The sequence below is a fragment of the Channa argus genome, chromosome 5 (assembly GCF_033026475.1).
Source record: "Channa argus isolate prfri chromosome 5, Channa argus male v1.0, whole genome shotgun sequence".
Lineage (NCBI taxonomy): Eukaryota > Metazoa > Chordata > Actinopteri > Anabantiformes > Channidae > Channa > Channa argus.
Window position 1 is genome coordinate 27,718,552 of NC_090201.1, and position 20,408 is coordinate 27,738,959.

Genomic DNA, 20,408 nt, shown 5'->3' on the forward strand with positions numbered 1-20,408 from the left:
TAGTTAATTAGAAACGCTTGGCACTTCAGTATTTGACACCTAATTCAACGATGTAAAATATGAAGTGAAAAAGTCACATAGGGAGGTGGACATGGTGGTGTATAGCACTACAAGACACAGGACATATCCACAGGAGACGGGTTCGACTCTAGTGCAAGATGTTGTGCACTTTGTTTCACAACATGGCACCGTGGTTACTATAATAAGGAAGTACATGTGTGATGTTGTCACTGTTTGCAGTGTTTTGTTTTAATTGAATTTTTCCTCTAACTTAACGTTATGCTGAAGTTGTTTTCCCTAAACTTAACGAAGTTTTATGTGTATATAAAGTTCCCGTGGCATCAAAAGGTGATCCATCCAATACTGACGCCAAAGTGCACCTGCTGCCCCAAGATCTTGAACTTGTTTCCAGGGCGTCATAAAGTAGCCAATAGAGATGTCGCACGTACCCTTTGGTACCTATGATACGTCGAAGGATGTACAAAAGGACACAATTTGATGCCTTGGGAAGCGTCAATATCTGACGCTGGGGGATGAGTTCCTCAGGGATCAGTCCTGGGACCACTTTTCTTTATTACAAATCTTTTTCCTTTTCCAGAAATGATTTAGTGTGCTTCCGTTGCTATGCTGTTGATATCCAGATATATCAGGCCATTTTCATTCCCAAGGCAAAAAAAGCATCACTTTTTTCTTTCCTTTTGGGTAACATGCTGACGGTAATTGACACACAGGGTTTTTAGTCAAGTACGTTGAAAACCAGGCTCTTAATGTAAAATAAATTCATAAAATGATACATAAAATGAAAAGTCCTCACAGGGAGGTGGACACAGGACATAGGGGACCAGGGTTCGACTCCGGTGCGAGATGTTGTCGCTTTAATGATGGTCATAACACAACATGACGCACGTGGTTATTAGATTGAGGAAGTACGTGTGACCTTGTCACCGTTTGCAGCATTTAGTTTTGTAACTTAACATTACCCTAAAGCTTTTTTGTGGAACTTTGACCCTTATTTCCTGCAGTAGCGTGACCCTGAAGTAGTTTCTGTCCCAAAACCTTACACAGTTCAGTGCGTACGTAAAGTCGTTCCCATGGCATGGAACGACTGGAATTCACTTCCTGTTGACATTCGCCAACGTCGTTCCATTACAAAGTTTAAAATTGCTCTAAAAATGTATATTTTCAAAGTAGCATATTAATTATGATGCACCTTCCAGGTGAATGTATGTATTAAACGTGGTGTTTTTATTTGTTTTGGTAATTTACAAGTCAAACCTTTTAATATTTCTTTCATTTATTCATTTATCTCCTGTTTATATTTTATATTTGTGTTTATCATTTAACATGACCTTGTAATTTAACCGTTTAGTGCCTTATTTCCACCATTGTGCCTTTTATATTAATCTGTACTTTCTTCAGTTCTCTTACATTTCTAAGGACGTTCACAGCATGTAAACTGAATATTGCTGTCAAGTGATGAGCGGTGGACGAAATACTAATCATTTACTTTAGTATTCAGTGCCACAGTTTAAAAATACTCACAAACAAGTACAACTGAATTATAATTATTGATGTGATCATTCATGTGTTCATGACTTTGATGTTGCTCTGTTTTGATAGTGTGAAGTACTTTATGTACTGCTGAGTAGTTACTGAATATTTTACTGATAATCAATGAAATCTGATGATACTGTGAGTGTAACTTCGTTAGTGGAATAAAAGTATGAAGTAGCAGGCAATGGAACATTAAAAATGTGCCAAATATTAATTTCTATTAGATTAGATATTACATACCAGTGTGACAATCTGAATGTATAATGTGGGATTTATTTATGGCTTGTAGAGATGAATTAATCAAATATTTATTTTTGCTGCTGAGGCTGAATAATAATTAGCGAACTGATGATGGTAATAACCCATCTTCCTCCCGGGTCTTTCTCTCTCACACACACACACACACACACACACACACAAACACACACACCGACACACACAGATTGTTCACAGGAGCTAAGTTCTTTTGTCTGAAGAAAAATGCAAATATCTTCCAGATTATTGTGCATAGATTCAATGAAGAAAAATAACTAAATTTAAGCTGCAGTAGAAACTTGTGTACGAGAAAGAGAATGAAGTTTCACCAAAATTACTGACATGCTGAGTAAAGATGATAAATAGAGGCTGTAAGAAACTAAAAAGGATTAAGTGGTGATCTATGGCTTGGAACAGGCTGGAAAGTATTTACAACATAATATTTCACAGAATAGTTTCAGTGTGTCGTTGGGGAAAATAAAAAGGGATCTTGTCACGATTCGTAGGCTCAGTCCTGCTGTGGTCCTGCTGTAACTCCCGTCTCCATGGTGGAGCTCAAAAGAGAAACTAGATTTGGCTTTAAAACTGTCCACATCTCAAAATGGGTCAAGTTCAGCCAAAGTCATTCGACAATGAAACACCTGAGCTCAGCTGAATCCAGCTCCGCGCTCCTGCAGGAACTGCATCATGTTACATAATCAGCTTCGTGTGCAGAGCTTGCAGCTGCAGGTGAATGTAGTGCAGGTTGGGATTATAAACACAGATAGTGGAAAGCAGGTGTTGCAGTCACTATTCTGTGTTATGTTCCGTCAGCATCGATGAGACTCTTTGCATCTTTATTTGTTTTACACCTCCTGATTCGACTAAACGGGCCGATTTGTATCTACAACAGACAGCGTGAGCCCAACTGTAGCAGCATGTGAACTGTTAGAGTTGGAGCCCAGACAAAGTCAGGCAAAGGAAGAAAAGCTGCAGAGAGGAATGAGCAGAGGCAAACTAAAAGTCTGTATGTCTGTTTGAAAGATAAAGAGATGGAGAGAGACAAACCACCTGCTGTGTCCATTCCAGGAAGATAAAAAACTAAATGCTGCATATGTTTGAGGCAACATTTCATACTGCTAGGATTACGAAGGCTGTCACCGCCTCTATGGAAATGCACATTAGCATTTCTGGATTTGTTGTCTTGATGCTACACATTATCCAGCCTTTAATCTGGATAAGGACTTTTTATTGATGACCAGGTTGAAATTAATTCTAGGTAAAAAAAACCAAAAACATTTGTGCAGCTCTTGTTTGACTTCACAAAGGGGCTAAATTTAGCAGCTGGACATGTAACTGCAGAATGTCGCAGACAGCAGGGGATGTAAAAGTGTGAACACTGGGACCTGTCGTCCTGGGATCAGAATTATGCTTGTTTACAGATGTTTGCTGGAATAAATGTACATGGATTTAGGCAACTAGAACTGTGGATTTAAGGCTGGAGAGATGTACAGTGTTAGATGTGAGCACATTTTGCAGAAGGAAGCAGGTGTTTTCTCATTTCCCCTCCCTCTCATTCTTTCAAAAACAAAGAATTCTAAACATTTACACATATTCTTAGCTTTTGTTTCTTCAGTTTTTTAGGCTGCACAAAGTTAAATATTTCGTCCCCTTCTCTGCTGCCATTTGACTTCTTCCATTGTTTAAAGGGAGACGATAGCCTGCTCCAGCTTCCTGTGACTGGTCCAAAGAGCCGAACTAGTGCTTTCAAACTATGGTTGCCAATGTGGTTTGAGGCACCTTTCATAGCTGCTACTGTGATTAGGACCGAAGTGAAATGTGCGAAGGTCTCGATCAAGCAATGATCACTATGAGGAAATTACCATTAACACTTAGCTTAAAGTACCTGCAGCCCCCAGACTGACAGTAGCCCCCCAAGTTGCTGCTGGTGGGTCAGATGAGCAGCTTGCATGGCAGCCGCCACCATCAGTGTGTGAGTGTGTGTGAGCACGGGTGATTCAGTAGCACTAAAAACTAAAGATAGATGGACATATCTGTGACCTCATTGTTCTGGGTCAGGGCTTCAATTTCACATATTTCCATCTATGTGAATCAAACTTACAGACACTAGATAATCAGACACGTTTCTTGGGGACTGAACTCAGCAGCCCATTACCCATCGTCCCTGCTCCCATGAAGATATGAAAGCAGACAATACTCCTGGTTACCACTAGATGGAGCTGCTGTTCTTCACAGCGGCAAAGCATGATGGTGCCGCTGAGGTGGGGATTGCAGAGTTTCTACTGGGGAATTTTTCAAAGCATAAACTCTTTGTTTTGTCCACCAAACTCATGCAATGACGGAACGTGGCACGAAGCACAAGTGATAGGTGGTGCGTATACTAAACGCATCACATTTCTGTGTGAGCGTGATGGTGAGGGTCTTCTGAAAGCCAATCTGGAGATAAATCCATTTTAAAAAGCTCTGATGGACTGTCAGGGTGATGCTAATTGTGCTCTCTCCCACAAAAAGACAGAACAATGAACCGCAATCAAACTCAATTTTTTTCCACACTCTTTAGTCCAGTTACTGCCCATTTAAATCCGATGGGCTTTCAACCCTTGATATGTCCTAGCTGAGCATTAAAGACATTCTGTGGGGATCTGTGAGTCCAGGACCACATAATAATGGTCTTTTAAATCTGCACCCTTTTGTTTTAGCCTGAATGTCTTCAGCAGCAGGTACATCTGCGATCAGGAATAAGCTGTTGAGTGGGGGGGGGGGGGGGGGGGGGGTGATGATGTGATGCATGAATACAGCAAAGCCAACATGACACAGTAAGTAATGGGTTCTTTCACAATGTCTAATGCCATGCGAAACGAACAGCTGACAATATCAATCAATTCAAGAGAGCGTGGAGAATAGCGAGATTAACTGTAAGCCTCTGACAACAACAGGAGGAAATCATGAAGCAGCAGTTTCTGCAGTCAAGCAACACATCCAACATCACCTGTTTCCACAGATGGAGCCATTTTTCTACATTATCCACAGCATTTTAAAACACGTAGGTGACACGTTAATGTGATGACGAATCTACAGAAAATATTCTGGCCTCCCATAAAACCGATTGTTTGTGCCAATGTCCACATGTCCAGTCAGCCACCGTTAAATGTGCTGAGTTGAATGTCAAGATTTGAACATCTGTCCACCAACTGGACTTCCTGAATTACATCCTCACAGCTGATTGCACTTTCAGGTGCCTTAAGGTCAACACGGTCACCACACGACACCTGCTCTGCCTGATTTTCAACTACGTGTCACATGTACCTCAATCTGCGTTTACATGCACTTAAATAAGTGGTTGGAGTAAATCCACGTATCAGCAGAGTAGCCTGATTCCTCCTCTGCCTCTGACTTATTCTGAAAGCCTGGCTCACATATTTTAACTGACTTTTCTTTTTGTGTGTGTTGATGTTGCAGCAGAGTGAATGTGCTGGGGGAGAGAAGCAAAATAAGGGGAGGACACACACAGCTGATCCACAACAGGAACTGTCTGAATTTTATGGAAAGGGACTTATTTAGATTCTACGAGGCACTTTGTGTTAGTTAAATCGCCGCGTTAATGATCTGTCCTTTCAGCTCTGTGTTCCTGTCTGCAGCCTTTTGTCATGCACATGTGCAGTTGGACAAAGCTGATTAAAAATCCTGGTTCCTCATATAAGATGGCAAAGAAATCAGGGTTCTCCAACACGTTTCCCCGATTTCAGAAATCTGGGCTGTAAACCCGTTAAGTCTCTGCAGAACAGGTTTTTTTTTAGCAATTTGCTAATGAGTGGTGAATGAGTGGTAGGTGGGAGCTGGTAGAGTGGGCACCTACTGACCATAGGGTCAGAGGTTTGCAACCCGCTCTTCCACATGTAACCACATGTAAATTGGGGGTTTAACACCAACTGTCCATGGGCAAGACACTGAACCCTCAACAGCCCCTCCCCATCCCCAGCCATGCAGTGATGGTTCTAAGCCTGGTAGAAATTGGGGAGGGTTGCGTCAGGAAGGGCATCCGCTGCGGCAACCGTGAGCTCGCAGGATATGCTGAAATCGAGCTAATAGGTGGTGAATTTCAGGGAGATTTGTGATTGTTGCAGCCTTAAAAGTCCGCTCCAGTTGCCACATGGCTCCGGTCGAACTTATCCACAGCAGAACAGAAAACCTCAAAAAGTCATGTGAGGTGGAAATCAGCCGTTCCTGTGCTAATCAGTGAACACCTTCCCAGCCTGCAGCTCGGCCGATGCTCTTATCCAGAGCCACAAACGGCACCGAGCTTGCCGGGATTCAGCCTTCCTCACACGAACTCAGAAACGAGCAACAATTCCCGCTGTCACAGGCCCCCTGATTGGTGATTTTTCAGTCTGCTGAAAGCATCACTGCAGCTACATAACAAGTGGCTTCAGTTTGCACATCAGACACTCAACAAATACAGGCGTCTCTTTGCAGGGCACATTCGATTTATTCTGGTGCTGAAAAAACCAAAGCTGTAATAGAACAGTTGTTACCATCCTGTGTTATTTAGCCTGTAGCTACATGAAAAGTAACATTGAATGAACAAATGCATTTGTTAAATATATACTCATTTATTTATAATCTGTATGGACCAGCTCAGTATTCAGACAGGCTAAATGCTGGTCAGTCCCATGATACATTTACTGGCCAGATTTCCTTTTTCTGCTCCCGTGTACATCAACAGATGGGGTTAGCCTCCTTCATTAGCATGAACAGGAGGGCCTGGGATGGAGTCTAAGTCTCGGCCGGAATTCGTGTTTCAGTCGATTTCCCCACTGCAGCAATAGAATCAGCAATTAGGCCAAAAACAATAATTGAATACATTAATTGAATAATATTAGCATTTAATTAACCTTTGGAATAGTCTCAACAACCCTGTCTCTTAAAAATTTCCATACAACTAAATTACAAATGCAAATATGTTTTCTGGGAAACATAATTACATCCTGATGATGTTTTCTGTGAATATAATGAGGATATGTTGACATTTGAAGCAAATGGCAAGTTGCGAAAACGCTGATACTGAACATTTAAACAAAGCGCTACCAAAGTTTTTTACAGTTGTGCTCAGACTCTCCCAGCAGCTGGTTAATGCTAGAACACATCCAGTGAGCAGCATGTTCAGGCCCGACTCTGTCTTTCTGTTGCTTCTCTTCAACACGGCTCACATGTGCTTTCGCGTTCGTCACATCGCTTTCTCTGCTTGAATCGGAAACGACGAGTTGAGGATGAGGCGCGTACACAAACAACAGCAGTGTGACACAGATGGAAGGCAACAGATAAACAGTCGATTACTTCTGGCAGGTTGGAGCCTTTCTAACTAACACAATTACTCTCTCACACACACACACACAGTCTGTCTCTTTCAGTTACTCCATGCCCCCCCCCTCCTCTTTCCTAAGTCAGAATAACTGTACCTCAGGATGTTTGAGGTTCTGCACCTCAACCTGCTGTAAACTGGGGGTTTAACATTCAGGGCAGAGCTGCTCTCATTAGGATGTGTGTTGTCTGACAGCCGGCTGGTGATAGCAGAGGAGAGCTGATTGTGCTGTATTTCTCTCTCTCACAAACACACACACACACACACACACACACACACACTGCAGTTTGTATTCAAAGGTAGATCACCAAATGCTACATAGCGTCTGATTAGACGTCGTCTTCATGCAGCGCCCCTTGCTGTGCTGCCTCACATGCTCTTTTCTAATGTTGCTGCATTTTAATACGGCCCAGAAATGAGGCACTTTGCTGGCGCTTCAGAATTGCAAAGCGTGGAGGTGATTGATTGTGCATCTTGACTGCTTCCTCAGAAACAGTGAAGCAAACTGCTTTAACCGGTTCCGCCACCGCATCACTCCTGACCATCGGAGCCACGTTGATATGCATTTAAATTGGCTGCCCTCTCAACAAGTGGCTCATATGGAGGAAGAGAGGAATGGAGTAGGTTTTCAGAGAAGGGAGCCCAGTGTCCATTTTGGAACCTTAAATGAAGTCTTTTATTACCCATTTGTCATCTTTGAGACAGAATAATTCTGCCTGAAAGTGCATTTCAGCAAGAAAAGGTCTGGTAACACAAGCAGAGAAGCTGATAAAAACCATTGTTTGGATGGTTCCAGAAAATAGAGCTGCAAAGTACAAATAGCTTCAGTTCCCTTCACAGATTATTGCAGATGTAGTTTGTTCTCTTTCTTTTTCTATTAGGCTGAGTGAGGACTTCAGTGAAGTGCCCTTTAGTACAGGAAAAGTCCTGCAAATGCAAAGACAAACTTTGTCGTCCACACCTTCCGGAATGCATGCGTTTTCAGATCCATCCTCATCGACTGAATGACGCTTTCTCAGCTGCCACGAATCTGTTTAACGATGAGCAGCCGCGTTCCTGTGCAACAAATAGAAATGCATTCTATAGGAAACCTAATTAACGAGTGGATTATGTTCCTGCATCGCACGGAGGTGGTCAGGGATGCATCACTGTCACACCACGGAACCAAGTCCTGTGACCATTTAGTAACCCGTGATCAGACAAGCTAGATGATGATTTTAGGAGACGGGGTTGTGATGTGACATGGTTCAGGTTTGGTTACAGTTTTAAAAGCTCCTGTGATCTTTAATGTTAGTTTTGATCTTTGGGGTTAAGGTTAGATGGCAAATGTGGTTACATTTCTACGATCACCTGACCTCCTTCTTTTCTCCCAAGTGTCAGACTGATTCAGGTCGGTAGGTCCTGCTGTCCATTAGACAGGAGCAGTTGTCTTTCTGGATTAGCTGATGCTGTCAGTGCATGAATGCATCACTGTTTGTGCACCTATGATGCTCTTTTGTACATCTACTGTTTTGCTGGTTCAGTAGAATCTATACACACAGCGTGTACACGACGAGCGCGTCAGCAGCACAGTTGTTAGACTGACTAGTTCTGGGATTTATCAAGAAGCTTTAGATTAAAAGTGTTTCATAGTGTTTTACTGTGGGGAGAACGCGAAGCTGTGAAACCTCTTGCAAGTGCAGTAAATGCACACAAACATGTAGCTGCTGGTCAAAAACTGAAACAGGAAACTACTGAGCGAACACTGAAGTTCTAGAACTCGATGACGGGACAATTAATTCAAGGACAACAAACAGTTTTTGCCTGGTGCATCTGATGTTGGAGATCACAGAAGCTGAAACCCTTTGCTCTCACTTAATCTCAGTCACTTAATCTCAGTCAATCTATATGTTTGTTAGAAACATATTTTTCATTCATCGTTTTAACATATCATCTTTAATATTGTATATTATATATTCAGAACCATACTCACTTACTTCTTCTTTGTGGCCTTTCCTAAACCACTTGGACTACAGCGTCTCACTGCGTTGCTGTGTCCAGTCTTGCCTCGGCTCATCAGAAGATGAATCACCTCTGTATCCCTCTAGTGTGTCCTGCAGTGCCCCAATAAGGTCTACAGCCGTAAATCAATGGACGGTGCTTCAAGCGTGTCAGAAAGCAGCTTTAATTCTCCAAGGTCTTTCTCATACACTGCTACAGAACTGCAGTAACGGTGAGATGTATCTGTGCAAAGAAGCCCTGAGGATCCACATCTCTAAAGGACTAAAGCAGCATGTGAACCACTTATCTGTTTCCCTATAGCTGCCCGTAATCTGTGACACATGACGGCCTGTTGTGACGTGACTTCAGGATATAATACCATAGTAACTGTTGAGGGATGAAATGCATCGTGTGCAGCTGCCGATGTAGCTGTTACGGTCAGAATGGTTTGCATTATAATACAGTTTCGCTAACATAGGTGAACCTTTTGTTTTCATGGTTACTATAATAATAATAATAATAATAATAATAATCAATTGGTTAATGTAAGGGAAAGAAGCACAGTTGTGTTTATACGGTAAAATAGCCAGAAACTGGACACAGAGCAGCTACAAATGTTAAATGTTGTGTTAAAAACCCTGACAATTGACTTACAATAAGGATTTGGTCCAATTTGGACCAGGCTGAAAGACCTGTAGGATTATTTTATTTTAATTCTGTTCATGTGTGCAGTGAACCAAGACTCTCGACTAGACGAGGAGGCAGTGCCCATGGGCCTAAAAACACAGAGGAGGGAGAAAAACAACAGGCAAAATCCATGTTCCAGAAGCCGTTAACATAAAATCTGCATTATTCATGAGCCTCTACTCTGATTGGCTGGAGGTGTGGGCTCCACGTTCTCTCCCAGCCAATGGAAACATGACCTGGTTGTTCCTGGAAGCATTTACAGACTAAGTTAGTAGTCATGATGTGATCTGTAAACTAGACTCTGGTTCTGAATGATCTGCTGTTGCACATCGAAGACTTTAACAGGATTCCATCACCAACAGTCTAGTGAATGCAGGTGCACTGCAACACGCATCTCATTTCAGTAAAGATACAGGTTTTAAGCTTGTGTTTTAATTTTTTTATTTGACAGCACGGCCACCATCACCTCCCTCAACTAAATATTCTTTTACACAAAAACTGAACATCATCATCAAGAGGATCTGCTACGGCACTGCTGCATTACACTGAACCAAATGATGATGATGTTTATTATTAATTATAGTTTATGTAAATGTTTAGACACATCAGACAGACAATCCAGAATTTTCCATCTGTACAATGTCAATCTTGCATCTCTGGCATACTCACCTTGACCTTCACAAATCACAGCCGTGCTCAGTTTTTAGATGCAGCCGAAGTCACACGCACAACACACTGAAACACCACAAGCACTTGAATAGAAACTAAGCTCATTTTCCATCAGCGGGCTGGTCCGTGATGAGCTGTATTTGCTGGAAATCCCAGTGGAAGGAATCAGCTGGATGATCTCCTCCCTAAAGCCGTACAAAACACAAGTCTGGATGCACTTATCTTACTAATGTAGCCCCGTCGTCACTGAGGTGTTTGTGCGACAGAGCAACTTAGCTTTGGATTTGGTTTAAACTGCTGGAGCTCTGTACAGTACGAGTCCTGCAGGAATTCATGGTGCTGCAATCGCATCAATTCATTCAACCAAATCCTTGTGAATTCCGTGTGACCTCACAATTTCAAACAACATAAAAACATCGCGACGTGCTTCACTATTTTTTTGAAATACTGCTGCATAATAAGACATTTAAAGTGTCGTCTAGAGCTGCACGTTTCCCCGAGGTCCCTGAACACAGCAGGGCAGATTCTGTGTTGCAGGGTTCCCTCGCTCTGCCACCGCTGCAACTTGTCAAAGGCGACTGACAGCGCTGCGTTTTATTACCCCCTCTCTCTACCTCCCCATCCCGACTTTTTCTTAGTCTCTGTGTGTCTGTGCATCTCAGGTTTTCTGGCAGTGAGTCTGTGAGCTCACTGCCAGGAGTCATGTCACTTTGTCAACAATGTTTTAAAGGGATGAAAATCTGATAAAATCCAAGACAAAATACATAAAATATGATGATATTTAACCCTTTAGCATGTTTGTGTCCAATCACAAAGTGTTAGTTGATGCCGCACATACAGGTTTCCTACAGTGTAAAATCTATACGTTACGCTTTAGCTAATACCCTAAAGGCTTCTTCAAGTCTTCACGTGTGCCGCTTTATTTGTCAAGTTTATCACCGAAGGAGGAAGAGTAGGTTTGACTCTAGTGAAAGGAAGTAAGGAAGTACGCTGAAGCGGTTTTCCCCAACACAGTGTTTGTGTGTACTGTATGTAAAATCGTTCCTGTGGCATCAAATATTTTTGCTCCTGGAGCATCTAATAGTAACAGCAAGAGGTACATGTGGCCTCAATATGATACGCAAAAGGATGTAAAAAAAAAAAAAAAAAATTGCAATCAGCAATTTGGCACCTTATGAAGTGTCATGTGACGCTGTGGGACGAGAAGGTGTTGGTTGTTTTTGGGAGACACCTGAAACGAGGCCAGAGACTGATAGTTGGTGCATGATGGTCTGAGCTGCACTAAACACTGAACTCGGTTTCATGAAAACCAAATGCTTGTTGGGTTATAGCACAATCAAAGTAAGACGGAAAAAACACATCAGTGACACAACTATATGAAAAAATGTAATGAGCTCTTTATGTACATGTACAAAAGAATAAATATGTATAACTCAAGGACCAAAAGTCATTTGCTAAAATGATGCTGTAAACTGTGTGATCAGCACACAACACAGGGTTAAAGTAGTGACAGGGATTTTCCATGTGTCTGTGTTTAATAAAAGCAGCTACAAAACTGTGAACATGTTATATAACCGTGTCTCCCTTGGTCCCCGCGTCTCCTTCACTTTGCCGCTCTGCACTGAACAAGGCTCGGCCGACCCAGCAACTGCCTTTGATATGTAAAACTACGGCAAATGAAGATGTTTTATAATTCAGCAGCAGCCAGGTTCTTTTTTTTCCTCTGCGTCGTCTTTCAAAGCTGCGTCACATCACTTGTTGGCAGGTTTTATCCCCCGTGTGATGTGTAACACACTTCAACCCCGTCCCTCCACTTTCTCTCATGTCTTCGACTAGATGTTGTCGCCTGGTTTTTTACACGTGGAACTTTTGCCTGTCTCTCTGCAAATACACATCTGCAGCCTTTCTACTTTGTCAGCGTGAAGCCATTTTTGTGTGGAGCCATCACAGTATTTCTACGGAAACGTATCATTTCTTTAATTGCAGGTGTAAAACTCTTTACTACATCTTCTGCAAAGAGTATGTGGTCGACAAAAAGCAGATCAGTCACACCGCAGCAGGGATGGACTGAAAAACAGGGGCTTTACTCAGGCCCACGGTCCTAAGATCCTTCCGGAATGTGTAGACGACAAAGTTTGTCTTTGCAGGACTTTTCCTGTACTACAGGCCCAAGTTCCTAAGAGCTTAGAGTGCGCTTGGCAAACCAATGTGTGCAGGTAATCGGATTATTTATACTTTGAACATCTCAAAGCTCGAGTATAATATTACTAATTACTGCACAGAAGAGACAAACAGATACAATACTGCAAAATGATCCTAAAGACACAGCAATGGACTGAAACAGGACAAAAAAAACCCAACAATGGACACAAGGTCAATAAAAGACAGAATGTGACCAAAGAAATGTGAACCAATCCTAATGACACACACACACACAAAAATTCAAATTTACACAAAATGATCCCAGTGAGAGAAATGTGACACAATTCAATAACAACTACAACAAAGAGACATATGAACAAAACTCAGTAACAAAAGTGACCAAAAGACACAGGATGGAAAAGGTGACAGTGATCACAGCTAGATGCAAAGCAATTGAGACAATACAGCCTAAGACACAGGAATATGGTACGGTCCAACCCCAAAGACATGAAAGACTTTTAAAAGTGGAAATATGTCACGAAAGGACAGGAAGACGAGACGTAACGAAAAGTAGACGCAGCCAAAAAGAGACAAATTTAAGAGAGAAACTGTGCCAGAGATGAAAAGCACGACAAAAGTGACAAAATAACTAACAAACTAGAGAAGAAAAAAACAGTGGATCATGAACTAAATAACACTAAAATGACCACATGTCAAATAACAGACACCTAGTAAAGACTGTGAGAACCCTGCCGGTTGTCCCTTCCCTGTCCTACCCGTGACTCATGTCTTTTAAAGGGTGGGACTTGGCCATGGCAGCACTTCTGGTGGAAGAGGGTCCTGTCCACATTAAGTATTGTTGCCTCGTGCATCTTTCAAAGAGCCCTCAGACCACTTTGAAGTGCCTCTTATCGATCGCTGCCTCTGAAGTGAAGGCACCTTAAGGTTGAGAGAGACAAGCTAACACAGATGACACATTTGGACTTTTCCTCTGCCTGACCTCATTGTGTCCTGAAACTATTTTGATATTAAAGATAGAAGTAAGACAACCGTCTTCATCAGTATTTGTGGTCGTTTTAGGGTCGGGTTCAGCCACACAGGTTAGGATATTACTAAACAAATCTTTCTTCCTTATTGTCAAGTGCTACTAAAGACCAAAGTAATCAGCCTCCGGTTTAGTGTATTTACTAAAAACAACACAAAGTTTCCTGTGTCAGGTTCTGCTGAGGTTCGGTCTAGAAATACAAAGTGCTTGTCAAGGTCAGATCAGAATCTGCCACCACACCATCAGGCGCGGCCCGATGCTTGCTCTCCTTTGCGTCCACTTTGTGTCCACTTTTGGTTATTGTGCGTCTCTTTTTGGAAAGGTTCATCTATTTGTGGTCATTTGTCTTTTCGTCTGCTTAGTCGTGTTTTGGTGCCTTCAGAATCACTTTTACTCCTTTGTGTTCATTTTGGGTTTACTTTAGCTTATGTTTTCTCTCTTTTTGGGCCGATGTGTCCTTGGGATTGTATCGCAGTACTTCTTGGTCATTTTGTATGAGACTAAAATGTCACTTCATACACAGGCCCTGGGCCTGTCTCTAGTACGCCTGTTTCATAATCCATCCGTGCTCCATCAACAGGCCTTTGTCCATGTTCGATAATTCTTCTCACTCTCCACAATTTATGCCAGCAATCAGTCTGGTTTGCTCCTGTGTCTGTGGCACCTTAGCACTTTGAATCAGAAGCTCATTTCCAAACTACCATATTCAGGTTTGCGGATTCTGATGGTTTGTGAACAGTTGTAAATAACTGAGAATAAACCTTGTGAAGGCAGCAGAAGTTTAGGATGCTGCTCGGCTTTGCAAAAATTAAAACTGCCACAGTTGAACAGTGTGTAGGTTTCCCTCCACTGGGGATAAAGCACATGAACACGTAGATCATCACATGCTCTGAGTTACAAATTCCTGCAGGTAATGCTATGGAGCAAGGGAAACAGATTTGGCAAGAAATTCTGGTGAATACTGACATTTCAAGTCCCCGAACCATCCTCCCTCATGTATTTCAGCTTCTGATTGGTTCAGGTGGCTCAGGTTGAGAGGGAGAGCTCTGAGGATTGTGAGCACAGCCTTTGGCAGAACACGGGCAAAGCTTTGGCTGCAGCTCCACAGTTACGCTGTGACAGGAAAAAGGTAATCCTTTTCTGTCCATCTCAATTTCTCTCCAGAAACCCTGTCTCCTAAAAAACACCTTCCATTAACAGAGTCTCATAGAGGTGGTCAAGGTAGAAACTGCTCGACCGTCACATTGCAGACTCAGAGCTCGACTCCCAGAATTGAATGTTTGGTTTTAAAATAAGGGTGAACGGTTACAGCCGTATACCTGCAGCATTCTGGGTTTGAATCCAGTCCTGGGTTTGCTGCATGTCGTCTCCTGATTCCTGTCAGCTCATAGGACGCATCAATCCTATAAAAGCAGAAATTCCCCCCAAAACTGACGCCTCAAAACAACAAAAGACCTTTAAAGAACGAACACATCATGCATGGAGTCACTGCTGAGATCTCTCTGTTAAACCAGACTCTAAACCAAAAACTGCCGTTTAGGTACATTAACTTTCTTTCTTTTTATTCATGTGCTATTTGTTGATTTCTTTATCTCATGTGGCTTTGGTCCGATGTGGCCACTACAAAGTGGCACGAATGACACATACTTGGTAAACCAGGGGTGTAGCCAGAGCAAAGACTTAGTTTGTGTTACTTTACAGAGAAATGTCTCAAAATTACATCTGTATGTGAAGCAGCTCGACTCTGCTGCTATTTTATTTAAACAGCAAATCCAATCACCAAATGCAAGCAAACAACTGGAGCCATGTAAGACAGCTGTTGGTAACAACCAGTGGTTTGAGTTATGTAGGTGTTGAAATACCTTAAAGAACAAATACAATGCCAATAGTAATTTATTTCTACGTATACAGAGTAGAATCTGAAAAGACTGATGGAGAACACATGGTATTAAAAGTAAAAAAAAAAGCTGAGTTTTATCCAGGACACTTTCCAGCCTGCTTCAAAGAACAACACAGTCTAATTTCCTGAGACTTTCATCCTCCTCTTTAAAATAGCCCCACACACAGTCCACATCACAAACACTAGAAGCCCTGCCGGCCACTTCAGATGACCAACATCATTTATAACCATCATTAGACTGTTTTTTGAGGCTATAGATGAGCTCCAAGTAAAAGTTTAGGCTGTGCTCTGGCACTACTGAAGCTACAACATGATGATATACTGGTCACTAAAACTCGCACCAACACCAGCAGTTGTTTTTTCACTGAGCCCAGCCACAATATTTTCACCTCCCCGACTCGTTTATCTCCATGTTCATATATTCAGCGTCAGCCACCCTGGATGAGAGTGATTAAACATATCTGCAGGCTTCTCTCTGGAGAACCATCATTCACTTCCTCTGTTCTCATTGTCCTCTAAATTCTCCTCTCAAGTCATAAAGCCTAAAGACCCGACGACGCTCTGCCTGATGTGATGGAGACGTAGAGCACATGTGTGGACAGAGTCAACAACGAAGTCAGCGACCCACAGCCACCGTTTGTCGCATGACCACAGTCTTTCCCAAACCGAGCCTAAACATCTTCAGTAGGAACAAACAGTGATGAGGAAGGAAGTCAGAAGGTACTGAGAGGCGGCGATAACAAAATAAAGACGTTTAACAGTCTCCCCCCACAAGTCCATGTCCCTCTGTGAAATCAGCCCAGTTGGGACTGATTAAAAGTCCAGAAGTTCTGAACGCGACTCAGATCGATGAAGGTAACACATTGTCCTCGAGGGATTGAGGAGATTAAGCTCAGGATTTAAAGTAAGGGATGAAATATGACGTGAATATCTGTCTTTTGCGTCAGCTGCAGTGGTCAAAATCCGAATGATTTCTGACAAACTGAAACCTGAACGTTTAAAAACTTTAAATTTAGTTCGACCTTGCCCGGGGCCTTTTGTTCAGGAACAACGTCTGAATACCAACACTTTGTGTTATTCTCCCACAGACTCACAAAAACGCTGCATTGTCATGGTTGGAATTACACACAGAAATGTCCCAGTGAGGGGTTCTGATTGAGACTGAGTGGATTCTTATGATGGGCTCATTACGTTGAGGGTGTTGGTCTGTGAAAGTGATTGGGCTTAATTGGGCAAATTGGAAGCGATTAGTGGGAAGAAAGAAGGGAGGCTGAGCTCTGCTAAAACTGTTTGAGCTGTCAGAACTGTGGAATACATGGCTCCACACAATAAGCGAGGGCAATATGAGACATACAATGCTGCTTAAAAGTTTGTGAACCCTTTTGAATTATCTCTGCTACAGCATAAATATAAACTGAAACATGGTCAGTTCTTCACGCAAGTGCAAAAACTAGACAGAACGTGAAAGAAATGAGACAGAAATCCAACAAATCACAACAAAGAACCAATCTGTGGGAAAATGTGTGAACCCAAGTCTTCGGAAACTGATGTGACCCTTTGGAGTGATTATAAAGCCACCGACTGAAACTCCTGACTCCCATTTCCCCTTTAGATGAACTGTTAATATAAGCTTCACATACTTTTGAGTATTTCACGTGGGGACATTTTACTTAAACTTGTAAACTAAATGCTCAACCTTTGTTGCATCATATTGTAGATGTTATTCACAAAGCTCCTCTCTGTTATGTCCTCCAATCACTTGTAATAGTTTCGGGGCTGGGAAAAGAAGCATTGGGTGTAATTAAATTTGACCTTTTCCTGAAGCAGTTTAACCCTTCGCTGTGTGGTTCTGTGTAAATACTGCGGGCTAATGCACATTTAATTAAACAATAATCAATGCACACGCAGTGAATTTCTGCCTTGAGGCACCGCTCTAGTGTTTCTGTGTGTGTTCGTTCTCCACATTTGAATAATTACACACAAATTGTTGCAATAAAACCAGAGTCGAGTAGGACATCACCTGCAGGGACTGGTCAGCTGAGAGATGCTGAAAACAATAGCAGGCAACATCGTTTTGAGACCGTGCTGTTGATGTTGAGGTTCAATGTCTACAACCTTAAAACCCTCGAGCCACGTAACATAAAGTCACGATACACAACTGTGGAAACACACATTGCTAATAAACTAAGTCAATACGTTTTTAATATAAGTCAAGCGAAGCAGCTGATCAGGCAAATGTTGATGTGAAGAGGAATCTGCTGTCAGGGTAGAAACCAGAAGCCTCCCTCCCATCAAAATGCACATGTCCACAGGAAAATGCTGCAGCGGGTGGGAAGAGACACGCTGTGCCAATCATTCTGAATTTCTTGACGCGCTTTTCCTCTGGTCCTCTGCTCTCTGTCCCCGGCTGTCAGATCCGACTTCTCACTCGTCCTTTGTCATTAGTTGCACTTCAGTGAGCGACTGTACTGTTACCTGGACATATGCCGCCTCCGCATGTTCGCTCTCTCAGGTGATGGAAACATCTCATCCCTGCACATCTGTCTGAATGCTACTAAAACAACCCCGGAGCTCACCTACGTTTTAGTATAAGAGGAACTGTCTTCCAAAATACACAGTGTGACCACAGTTTGCTGGGAAAAATATGTTCCTAGTGAGCCCAGGTGTGAATGCACATGTTAACAGTAGCTGCAAATTGGAATCTCAGTGTTGTCTCTTTCTTGAAATAATCTCACTTTGTCACTCTGACTTTAATTTTTCTCCCTGCTGATGGACTCCACGAGCGACCACGCCTCAGTAATTACGTTGCTTCACTCAGTTAGAAACCATAAATAAAGGGAACGTTCCTGGCTAATGGGCAATCGAAAGCGGCTTCCAGTGAGAAACCAAGAGTGTTTATGTGTTGGGCTTCATTTGTGTGTGTGTGTGTGTGTGTGTGTGTGTTGTGAGTAATTCTCTGGAGTCGCTGCTGACAAAATGATCGGCTGATGAACATCCTCTCCTCCTGCGTTATTACAACATTAGAATAAGAATTGGATTGTCTCGGTGTTGGGGCTTCTGTAATGCCTCTTTGATTGCATTGTGTTCCTCCATCACATCACCGCTTTTGTCCCAGGGAGGCAAACACAGCTCTTTGTCCCGTTTTATCTTGTGCAGGTATGTGCATGTGCACGTGGCCTTCAGAACAACCACCAGCAGAGGAATCTGCATGAATCAACGGAGGTGTGATATTTACGAAGCTCAAGCTGAACGATGCAGGAAAAGAAAACGGGAAAGACCGAATGCTAGAAAATGTTCGAGCCATTGTATAAGTTGATGTTTTGCTGTGTGTGTTACATGCTACCACAGATGTTTGCACCATCAAGTACAAGCCCTTCTAAATCTCTTATTGATCTAACATGGCTTAAATATAAAGCGAGCAGATCGATGGCTCTGAGCAGAGGCAGCATCATCAAGCACAGCTCCTGCACAAATACATGTCTGAAGGCTGTTTGAAATCATGTTACACTTAATTCCCTATTCAGAGAGACGCGTCTAAACTTTGCTCAGGGTACAATTTGTGTTTTCAACTCATGAAATGACTTCCATCGATGGTTTCCTTAGTTTTTTTAGAAGTCTTTGGGGGAGCTTTACTCAGACGCTTACACATTACCATAATGTTTGCATCAATGTAGAGGATATTTATTAAAGCTAGAACAGATAGAAATAAACTGCAGCTCGTCTGATTTACATAAAGTGCTTAACAGGGTAAATAAGCTGCGATGCTGGGTGGCTGTGACATGTGTCGTACATCTGGAGAGAAATGAGGTGCAAAAGAGAGTTTCTGAAGAGAAGACTAACAGTTTGTTCCGCAAGAGGATTAAAACCTTAACGCTAACTCTGGCCATTTTCTAGATTATGTTTTCTATGTTACGTTTTCATTCACGATCCCCATAAAGAAATTAAAAGCAACAATGAGTCGTTTCTGTTTGTGTTTAGTTTAATCCGGTATCTGCTCCGTCACTGACGACCGTCCAGTATAACAGAATGATGATGATGATTAGGTGACAAATGTCGATAAATGATTCAGATTTTAGGACAAATAATCAAAACACAAACATCAGGCTGTTCAGTGCTGCTCCTGTAAATTAACAGATGGTCTTCACGGCTCTATTGGCAGACGTATTTCTGCGTGGCAGGAAAGTTTGTAAGATTCTCTTTTGAGCTCTAATCCCTGAGTGAATGTTGCCGCTTTATGTTTTGGTATTTTGTCATTTGGATTTAGAAGACCAAGTTTGCATTTTTATCACCATGAGATCTGCTTTTCCAGGTGAGACCATCCTGGTCTTAGCCAGGACAAGAGTCTTGGAGACGCAAACAGCCTTATTTCAGCAAACTTTATGCTAATTTATAATGATCTTTTTCCTGCATTTTAAAATGTTCAGACTTATTTTGGAAGTCAAAAGCTGGTGTCGCCGTGAAAATATGAAGTTCAAACACATTTGATTGGATGCCTCACAAATCAATGCAGAAACAAAAACCCAAACCTTTAGAGTTGCTACTGGTGGAAATGCAACTGTTTGGTCAGAAAGCACCTAATGAATCCTTAAACCTTCTCCACTTCTTTTCCTCGGCCTAGTTTGCCTCTACTATAATATTAATTCATTCGGGATTTTTTGAATTTCAACATAACCAACTGTAAACCAATTATTTTAATTCTGATTTACTGCTTTGTTTGTCGCTAGAGCTGCTCCCCATCTTCATTCACCTACTAGGTCACTCGAACACTGCTGCCCTCGGTCTTGCTGAGCCAGGAAGGACGGAGCAAGAATCAAGCG